The sequence below is a fragment of the Triticum urartu genome, chromosome 2 (genome assembly GCF_003073215.2).
Source record: "Triticum urartu cultivar G1812 chromosome 2, Tu2.1, whole genome shotgun sequence".
Lineage (NCBI taxonomy): Eukaryota > Viridiplantae > Streptophyta > Magnoliopsida > Poales > Poaceae > Triticum > Triticum urartu.
The window spans coordinates 49993446-50003890 of record NC_053023.1 but is presented as its reverse complement, the minus strand read 5'-3'; positions in this window follow the sequence as shown (position 1 = coordinate 50003890).

Below are 10445 nucleotides of genomic sequence, written 5' to 3'. Positions count from 1 at the left end.
TCGATGGCTCGCCTACAGATCAACTGCGACTTCGGCATCTTCGTCACCAGCTCGACTGGTCACCTTGGTTCGACCAAGAATTGCGCCCCATGTTCGGATCACCATGTCCGGACGAGGGCCTTCATCAAACATCAACTCCGATCTCTATCAAGATCACGGAGGAATCATCTATGGAGCTCGGGGGCTCGACGTCAACATTGCCCTCAAGCGACCATGCTGTTTTTCTGGACAGCGAACTCGTATCTGCCACCACCATCTCCTCAAGTATCGCTTTGACGATCGCTTTGGTGGAATTGTGCGGAATTGAGTCTACAACAACCCTGGAAAATTTCATCGAGTTTTGATGGAGGAATCTCTGGCAATCCACGATATACCGGAGCCCTGTCAAATCTGGACGGGAATTTGGATGAGTTTAGGGCGTGGTGTCCAGCTTCTAGCTAGGACGTCCTTTGGAAGATCCAACCATTGATCGGCTGCGGAATTCCTATATCTACCACCTCTCAAAATTTTGGCTCGATCCGACCGTCCAAACTCCGGGAACCTTCCGACTAGTGCATCACTTTTCGAATCTGTTTTCTGCGCGAAAACGAATCCGACCCGAGTTCATCTTTTTTATGAACAGGATTTCGGACATCCCTTTTGAAGGAAGTTTTGTATGGGGTATTGTGTTTTGTTCCCGAACACATCCCACTAACTGTAAGATCTTTTGAACATGATCTTCAACATCATGCTGGTGTCAAACCAGTCCAGCAATATTACTCCACGGCTGCCGACCTACGCTAGACACGGCGTCACTTTGTTGAGCCGAGCTCAACTTCTTCGGATCATCATCTCGGCAAGCCGAACAAGAGCCCGGCATCGCGAAGGATAAATCATCACCAACATCGCCGCCCCACGGATTACACAGAGCGGGCATACCGGCATCGCCGCACGGTCGCTTCATCAAGCCGGCATCGACCACGTCATGACCTGCATCGACAGGGTCGCACTATTGCTTCTTCAAGCTGGTGTCCATCACGCCGACCTACTTTGACTCATCGGCTGACATCGAGGCTTCGACATCTCGGCTAGACCGGGGGCTTCGCCATCTCTTCATCAACCTACTCCGGACGCTTCGGCGTCACTAGCCGACCAGCTCCGTCACGTTAGCTGGGCCGAGGGCTTTGCCTCGGCGAGTCAACCTTTACCAGCATTGCCATGCCGTCGTTTTATCGCCCATCAGGCAATGGGTGTGCGGAGCGGGTCCCAATTTTAGGAATCACCTACGTTCGGATTGCTACAACAAATAAACCAGGTGCTATTAATCCCAATATTTTTTGCTTGTTTGGGTTCATTTTTCCCAAGGAATTATTACTCTGATTTGTCCATCATATGTACACAGGTCTATCAAATGGTGGCCGCATTAAACAGTCGCATGGTGGTTCGGTCAGTTTCCATACATAGTACGGCGAACACCGCATCCGGAGCTCGGACCGACTTGTGAATTCAAGCTTTGCCACGCCTTTACCGTGTCACGCCGACGCCCTGCATCGACATTGACTTCGGCGCCAGGCCATGTTACTTTTATTACTCACTTTGCATAAATTATTTATTATGCAACGATTTTTTTAATTATCATTATTACTATTATCTCTGGTTTGCACTATTTTTTGTGCACAGGAAAATGATCCGGGGACTTCGGCGTCACTCTGCCGGTCTGCATTGATCGTGCTATGTCACCACTTCGGCGTGTCAAGCTCTCCGCTCCGCCACCTCGGGACCGGCTTGAGGGATGGAACCTTGCCCCGCATCAAGCTCGGACTGCGTCATCAATACCGAACACATTAACCAGCTAAGTCGCTTTCATGCTCAAAGCTTTAATTTCTAACTTGCGTTCGGTTCGACCAAGCATTATACTTCTTTGGAAAAAAGTTGCTTGTAAAAAATTTCTTTGTCCAAACTTTGTTTGTGACACACAAATTCAAGGACCCAATTCACTTGGGGGCTTCATTTATGAAGCTTTTCCTCTTGCATATGATTATACTTGTACGGCTTCGTTCCTTGTTCGTGTATTATGCCACAATATGCACCATATTGACTTAAGCGATTTGCAAGCTGGGTTGCCTCGCTCCTGTGTTTACCCCTACGTTCACGATTGTTCGGCTAGGGAGTAAAGGGAGCACCTCTGCGATTATCACGATCGGGTCAACCGAGCCGGACCTCAGACTGGGTGAAGCCGAAAGCTAGCGCTCTTATAGTTTTCAATGATGGTCGGCACACAACGGAACTCATGAGTACAAAAAATCTATTGCACAAGTCTCATAATAACAATGAGCACCGAAGAAAGGTATCGGTGGGGTACTATTTTCTTCGAAGATGCTTCTTACACTTCACGGTAATATAGCATAAGTTCCCTGAGCGCGCTTTGTCTGTTACAGCCTTATGGCCTAATTGCCTGGTTATTGGAGACACCATCGATATTCTCGACCGATGGAGTACATAACACTTTTCGGTCCTTGACCGAAGAGGGAGAAGCTGACGGTCGGTTAAGACGCGTTTAAAGTTCGGTTGAACATAGATATGATATAAGTACTTCGGTACATGCAATCATTCTTCTACCCAAGTCACTTGGGGGCTCTTAAGTTTATTTGAGCCGTTTTATAATAAGTGTTCTTCTTCTTAGTCGTTGCAAAGTTCTATTATTATTATTATTTATCACTCCTTTTTTCGACGCGAGTGTGCGGTCACTAGTCGGGGAGCCTAATTTCTCTCTCAAAGCCGCTAGAGTTTAGTTTGCTAAACTGGCCTAATGAGAAGTACTCCGCCCTCGGGATAGGAGGTTGAAGCCGTAGGCTGACCCGCTCGAAGTCTTGAGATAGGATGTGTCATGCTAAAGGATGACAGAAGCACTTCTTTTTTCTAAGAGCAATTTTCGGATTGGCACGGAACACTTGATCTTGTTCGGACGTCATGTTTTTACTGACGTTTCTTGGTTTTCCAAGCTTTTTGGAACTTTTAAACTATTTATGCTTTTCCAGCATTAGTCTCGCAGTGCAACGCCGGACACCTTTAGGGATTCGGCAAAAACATTCTCAGATATTGCTATATATGCATCGGTTTCGAATTGTGTCTTCGGTCAATAGTTGGGTTGCCCGGCTCCTGCACTTGCTTCCTACGTTCCGTTTTGTTCGGCTAGGCGTGCAAAGGGAGAACCACTGCGATTGTGCTTCCAGCTCACATGGTTAAGCACCTTAGTGGAGAAAGCCGAAAACTGACTGTCACAATAAGCGTAAACTGGTCAGCGATCCGATGACTATGACGGGCCATTCATAACATTGGCCGAAGTGTTTACGGCTTGACCTCGACTGTTAACTGGCCTCCCAAACTAAATCCTCGATATTTTGCTCTTACATTCGAGATGAGGTTTCATGATCATGCTTAGCATGACAACCCAAAGAAAGGAACCGATAGCGGGACTATTTTCTTTGGAATACATTTCTTCTGTTAAACAGTAATATAACATATCTCTCTGCGTACCTTTGTTTATAAAACCGTGTGGCCAGATTGCCTTGTTTGTCGTAAATCTTTGCCCTCATAAAGGCTTTATAAAGTAGGACAAACACTCCTCAGCTACTGGCCAAGGAGGTGGAAGCCGATGGTCGGTCAACAAAGTTTTGTACAATGCGGATCCGAGCATTAGTGACGTAAAGTACTTGGATACATAGAGTCATTACACATAATTTGTGATTTTACTATGGATATTGATCCTTAATTCGGCCACCCGTGCCCGCATTAAGGCTCAGGGGCTACTGGGCTTCGGGCTTATTATTTACAAATATTAAAGGGGCACATCGATCCCCTGATCTGGTGTTGCCACCCGATCAGTGTCTCGGGGGCTACTGCATTGCTTGTCCAATGCAGAAAATTTTATGTGCAATATAGTTTCCGAGGAGATTTTGATCCTCAGGTTGGTCGGCCGCACCCAACCTGAGTCTTGAGGACTGAGCACGCCGCTTTTGTGTCCCGAAGTATTCTGCCGAGCTAGGACTTGATCCTCAGGCCGATTTTGCAAATCAACCTGAGTCTCAGCAGCTACTGGGATCAGCGGTCTTATGTCATCCTTCATGTGCATCTCGGGTTTTAGACCGATACACACCTTGAGGGCTACTGGCTATATATCTCGGCAGAGAATAAATTGCACCAATAAAAAATATTGACAAAAAATCGGCCCATAGTCGGGGTGGTGCACCACCTCGGAAGCAGTCCGGCATAAAGCTCGGGCGCTAGTGGCTGGCTCCATAGAGGGCATTTCCGGCATTAAGCTCAGCTAAACTCCTTCAACTTTTTTGAACCAAGGTGATATGACACCTCGGATATAGTCCGGCATTGGAGCCTGGACACAGGCCGGCGTTGGAGCTCGGATATATTTCGGCGTTGGAGCTCGGATATACAGTCCGGCGTTGGAGCTCGAATACATAGTCCGGCGTTGGAGCTCGGATACATTCTGGCGCTAGAGCTGGGAAGCGGTCCGGTGTTGGTGCTCGGCTGCAAAAGATACCTTGAATGCAGTCCGGCGTTGGAGCTCGGATGCAAGAGGACCCTACCTCCTGGGAACAACTTCAAACCCGAGGTGTGGCATAAAAATAAACAAGGCATTGATAAAGGCCGGAAACTTAAAGGGGCTCCTCGGATACCCGACGTGTAAACTCGTCAAATGCATTTCGGCGATCCTCAAGATCGAAGATAAAGAAGATTTGTTGAACCAGTTTTCAAGACCGGCAACCGAAGATGAAGAACAGTTCGGAAGAATTGAGGAGCGTCCCTAACTTGAAGACCGGTTCAGGGGGCTACTGACGGTGTCCTGGACTAGGGGGTACTCACCACGTCGTCTCCTGATCTATTAGATTGGGCCGAGGACCCCCGTGGCCGTATACTCATGGGCCAGTTCGGACAGCTACCGCATACAAGGAAGATTCCACAAGACTTGGCGATCAAGACAAGGATTTCTCCCCACCGGCGTATTCGGCTAGGACTCTTGTTATCCTAGGCCTCCGGTGCATTATATAAACCGAGGCCACGCTAGTCGATAGATATACAATATATACAACAATCATACCATAGGCTAGCTTCTAGGGTTTTAGCCTCCTTGATCTCGTGGTAGATCTACTCTTGTACTACCCATATCATCAATTAATCAAGCAGGACGTAGGGTTTTACCTCCATCAAGAGGGCCCGAACCTGGGTAAAACATCGTGTCCCCTGCCTCCTGTTACCATCCGGCCTAGACGCACAGTTCGGGACCCCCTACCCGAGATCCGCCGGTTTTGACACCGACACCCCCCTCCACCATATTCCACCTCGGTTATATTGTAGCGGTGCTTAGGCGAAGCCCTGCATCGGTAGCATCATCATCACCGTCACCACGCCGTCGTGCTGACGAAACTCCCCCGTGAAGTTTTGCTGGATCGGAGCTCGCGGGACGTCATCGAGTTGAACGTGTGCAGAACTCAGAGGTGCCGTGCGTTCGGTACTTGGATCCGTCGGATCGTGAAGACGTACGACTACATCAACCGCGTTGTGCTAACGCTTCCGCATTCGGTCTACGAAGGTACGTGGACACACTCTCCCCTCTCGTTGCTATGCATCACCATGATCCTGTGTGTGCGTAGGAAATTTTTTGAAATTACTACCTTCCCCAACAATAGCAGCATCAATATAAGAACATAGTGGATACTAGGGAACAATACCTAACAAAACTAACTCGATTACATGATTAATCTCATCCAACTCCTCACCGACCAGCAAGCCTACGAACGAATTACTCACTCCTGGTGGGGAGCATCATGGAATTGGCGATGGAGAAGGGTTGGTGATGACGAAGAACGATGATCCCCCTCTTCGGAGCCCCAAACGGACTCTAGATCTGCCCTCTCGAGGAAGAACAGGGCTTGGCGGCGGCTCCGTCTCGTGGATCGTGATAATTCTTTCTCCCTGTTTTTTCTCCAAAAATAGGATTTTATAACGTTGGTTTCATGATCTGCGGGGCCACGAGATAGGCACAACCCACCTGGGCATGCCAGGAGAGGGGGGGCACGCCCTGGTGGGTTGTGCTCACCCAGGTGACCCCCTCTGGTGGGTCTTGGCTCCAGAAATTCTTATTATTGATATAAAAAATCCTTGCAAAGTTTCGTTCCATTCCGAGAACTTTTATTTCTGCACAAAAACAACACCATAGTAGTTCTGCTGAAAACAGCGTCAGTCCGGGGTTAGTTTCATTCAAATCATGAAAATTAGAGTCCAAAACAAGAGGAAAAACGTTAGAAAAAGTAGATACGTTGGAGACGTATCAGTCGCCGTCATCGTCGTCGCCGTCCCTGCTGCACCCCTGACCAGCGTCGCCAATGCGCGGGGGGTTGGGCGGCCCGAGCGCCTCCTCGTCGTTGCTGTCGAGGATGAGGACGCTGCCCTCCTTGCGTCCGCAGTGCCGCGTGGCGGGAGTGGGCGGTACGCGCGTCCCCACTGCTTTACTACGCCGCCTGTGAGGCATCAATGGAAGGCTGACCGACGCGACAGCCTTGACATTGATTCCCGTGAGAACCGAGGCGATGAGGGCGACGAAGGCGGCGAGTCCTTGACTCGCCGGGCCCATTTCATTTCGTGCCAACAAATGTTTCCCCCGGCGCCCCCGGGCGCCTTCAGCGCGCCAGATTCGGCCTGGGTCCGCCGGCGCCAAAATAGGCCGAAGCCGACGAAATGTGGGCTTCTGGTGGTGCGACTAGGCCGATTTTTCAGCGCCAGCAACAAAAAAAGGCCTTGGGAGGGCTTATTAGGGGCGCGGCTGGAGATGCTCTAAGCTGCTCAATCTTGGTGCGCGCGAATCTCCGAGGCCCTGGCTGCTATGTTGCTCCTCTTCTTCCAACGTTGTCTCCTCATCTCTGTCTTGCGACCGCGTGCATGCGATGCTTGTGGTTGACGTCGGGCATGCTTCGTGCATGCGACCGTGGTGTGTGCTAGTCTGTTATGTAAGCGCACGTGGGTGCTGGGTTACGAGCTCATTTTTGAATCATTTTTACTTTTAAGTTTAGCATGGTAGCCATAGGATTTTCAAGATTTTATAGCGTTCGTGCACTCTATTTGTCTAATTTCACCATGTTCCTTGAAATTTGCGGTTAATGGGGTTCCAGGTGAAACAATATTCCCCCCTGCAAAAAAAGGTGAAATGATATTCAATTGTCGGGGATTATGCTAGGGTGATCCCCTATCTCCTACGTTGTTCAGCCTCTACATGGAGCCACTTCAACGGCTATTCGAACAAGCAACTGTTGCAGGTAGTCTCACCCGGCTGGCCAGGTCCGGCCTAAAACAACAGTTGTCGATATTTGTCATGGTATTCCTTAAGTCGAGGGAACTTGGTCTGAAAGCCTATGCATCCATCTTTGAGACTTTTTGGGCATGCATCAACATGATGGAGAGTGCAGTTATTTTCATCCGCTGCTCTCAAGAGGCGATGGATTTGGTGGGTGCCACACTTGGGTGCTCAAGCACTAGTTTCCCATGCAAATAACTGGGACTTCCACTTACCATCAGAAAACAAACGACGGCTCAGTTCATGACGTGGTCGATCAAGTAGTCGTATGCTGTCAAACTACAAGGCAGCGACACTTCCAAATCAGTAGATGACTATTGGTTCTTGATACGTCCATTTTGCATCATGTTTTCTTACTGTTATTTATAATTTTTTTATCCATAATAATGATTTTTGGAGTAATTCTAATGCCTTTTCTCTCATATTTACAAGGAACACACTGAGGGAGGTCCTGGATTAGGGGGTCTCCGGATAGTCGGATTATATCCTTTGGCCGGACTGTTGGACTATGAAGATACAGGATTGAAAACTTCGTCTCGTGTCCGGATGGGACTCTACTTGGCGTGGAAGGCAAGCTTAGGCAATACGGATATGTATATCTCCTCCTTTGTAACCGACCTTGTGTAACCCTAGCCCCCTCCGGTGTCTATATAAACTAGAGGGTTTTAGTCCGTAGGACAACATACAATCATACCATAGGCTAGCTTCTAGGGTTTAGCCTCTCCGATCTCGTGGTAGATCTACTCTTGTACTATCCATATCATCAATATTAATCAAGCAGGACGTAGGGTTTTACCTCCATCAAGAGGGCCCGAACCAGGGTAAAACATCGTGTCCCCTGCCTCCTGTTACCATCCGCCTTAGACGCACAGTTCGGGACCCCCTACCCGAGATCCGCCGGTTTTGACACCGACATTGGTGCTTTCATTGAGAGTTCCTCTGTGCCGTCGCCAGAAGGAAGGATGTCTCGTCTCGTCTTTAAAGACGATACTACTGTTGGGGGAGCTTTGGCTGTCGGCCAAACTCTCCGGCTAGGCGGTTTCATCATGACCACCTATTCGGCCGCCACACCGACGGTGACTTCTCGGGTCATCGAAAACAGCCTCCATGTCACATCGGCACTTGTCGAACAGATGGATCCAATGGAGCTCACCTCCTTAAATGAGCTCTTGGATCGCATCGCCGCCTTGGGAGTCGCTACGGACTATGATCGGATTGGGCTTAAACCCGATCAAAGGGAGATTAACTCTCCACCGGTCACCCATCATATTGCAGTGGTGGAGGAAAAATGCGGCGACCTTTCCTCTATCTTAAGGACCAACTATGTCCGGATTCCCGAGCTCTCCGAGCCGGACGCCCGTTCGTGGGAGGACAACATCCAATCCCTGAACTTAGAGTCAGGCAGCGGACCAGGATTATCGGGTAACACCCCGGAATCGGAACTTCCAAAATTGGAAACTCCTCGGCCCCTGGATCCCAGATCAGGTAAGGGTTCGGATTCAACTCCACCCACCCACCCAAACATAAGCGATCTTTCCCACACCAGGCAAGAGCCCCAGGAAACAGTACATCACTATTGGGCCAGATTCCTCCTTGCGATGAACAAGGTTAGGGACTGTCGCGAGGAAGATGCAATCCTATTTTTCTGCAATAATTGCACGGACAAGGGAATCCTTAACGCCATAAATCGCCGTGAGATAACACGCTTCGCTGACTTGGCGTCCATAGTACGAAAGTACTGTGCGATGGAAAGTGCCTGGAAAACCCAGACAAACTTTTGGGATAATCCGGCCCTGAATACAAACCCAGTCCGAAATAAAAGGGTGCATTATCACAATACACCCGGGTCAACTACCAAAAAGCAAAAACCCTCTACAGGGCATGGAACCGTACTGGAGGGATGGCTCAACGGACCCTGCAAAATTCATAGTACAGCGGATACAATACCAACGCACAGCCTTAGAGCATGTTGGATACTCCGGCAGGTGGCCAAAAGTGGTGAGGATCTTCTTCTCCCAAATACCACAGAGCACCATCCCGTGGATAACAATACAGTGTTAACAGTCTTTGAGACCTTCGCGTCAAATAATAGGCGCAAGCGAACACTCCGCAGCATGGCCAAAATCTGCCACGTAGCAGCAATAAATCCATGGAGTGACACGGCTATTACCTTCAATGCCAGTGACGAACCTAAATTCCGAACAGCCCGAGCACCAGCCGCACTGGTCCTCAGTCCAATCGTGGACGGCTTTCGACTCACCAATGTACTCATGGACGGCGGGAGCGGATTAAACCTCATCTATGAGGAAACTCTTCAAAAGATGGAAATAGACTGGAACCGCATTGAGCAAAGTAGCACAACCTTTAAAGGAATCATCCCCAGTCAGGAAGCACGCTGTGCTGGGAAAGTCACACTAGATGTGGTATTCGGCACGCCAGATAATTACAGGTCCAAAGAAATTACATTCCAAGTGGCCCCGTTCAGTAGTGGTTATCACGCTCTTTTAGGACGGGAGGCGTTCACAATCTTCCAAGATGTACCCCATTATGGGTACATGAAGCTCAAAATGCCCGGGCCCAACGGAATCATCACTCTCGCCAGCGATTCGGACATAGCACTCTGCGCCAAAAACAAAACAGCTGGACTGGCCCTCGAGGCATTATTCGAAGCCCTCTCGGCCGAGGAATTAACCACGCTACGCTCCACAGTGGACAGGGACGACGTGATACTCGACAAGAGATCCAAGTCCACCTCTTTTAAACCAGCGGATGAAATAGTCAAATTCCAAGTCCACCCAACGGACCCTACAAAAATAGCCTCCATCGAGGCACAGTTAAACCCCGCTGTGGACGCCGCACTGCGAGAGTTCCTGCGCGAGAACTGGGACATATTCACCTGGCATCCCTCAGACATGCCAGGAATCCCACGCAGGCTGGCCGAGCATAGCCTCAATATCCTAAAGGGATTCAAGCCGGTCAAGCAAGCTCTTCGGCGTTTCTTCGAACCTAAGAGACAGACCATGGGAGAGGAACTAGCCAAGTTATTGGAGGCCGGATTCATCAGAGAAATAAAACACCCGGACTGGCTAGCAAACCTGGT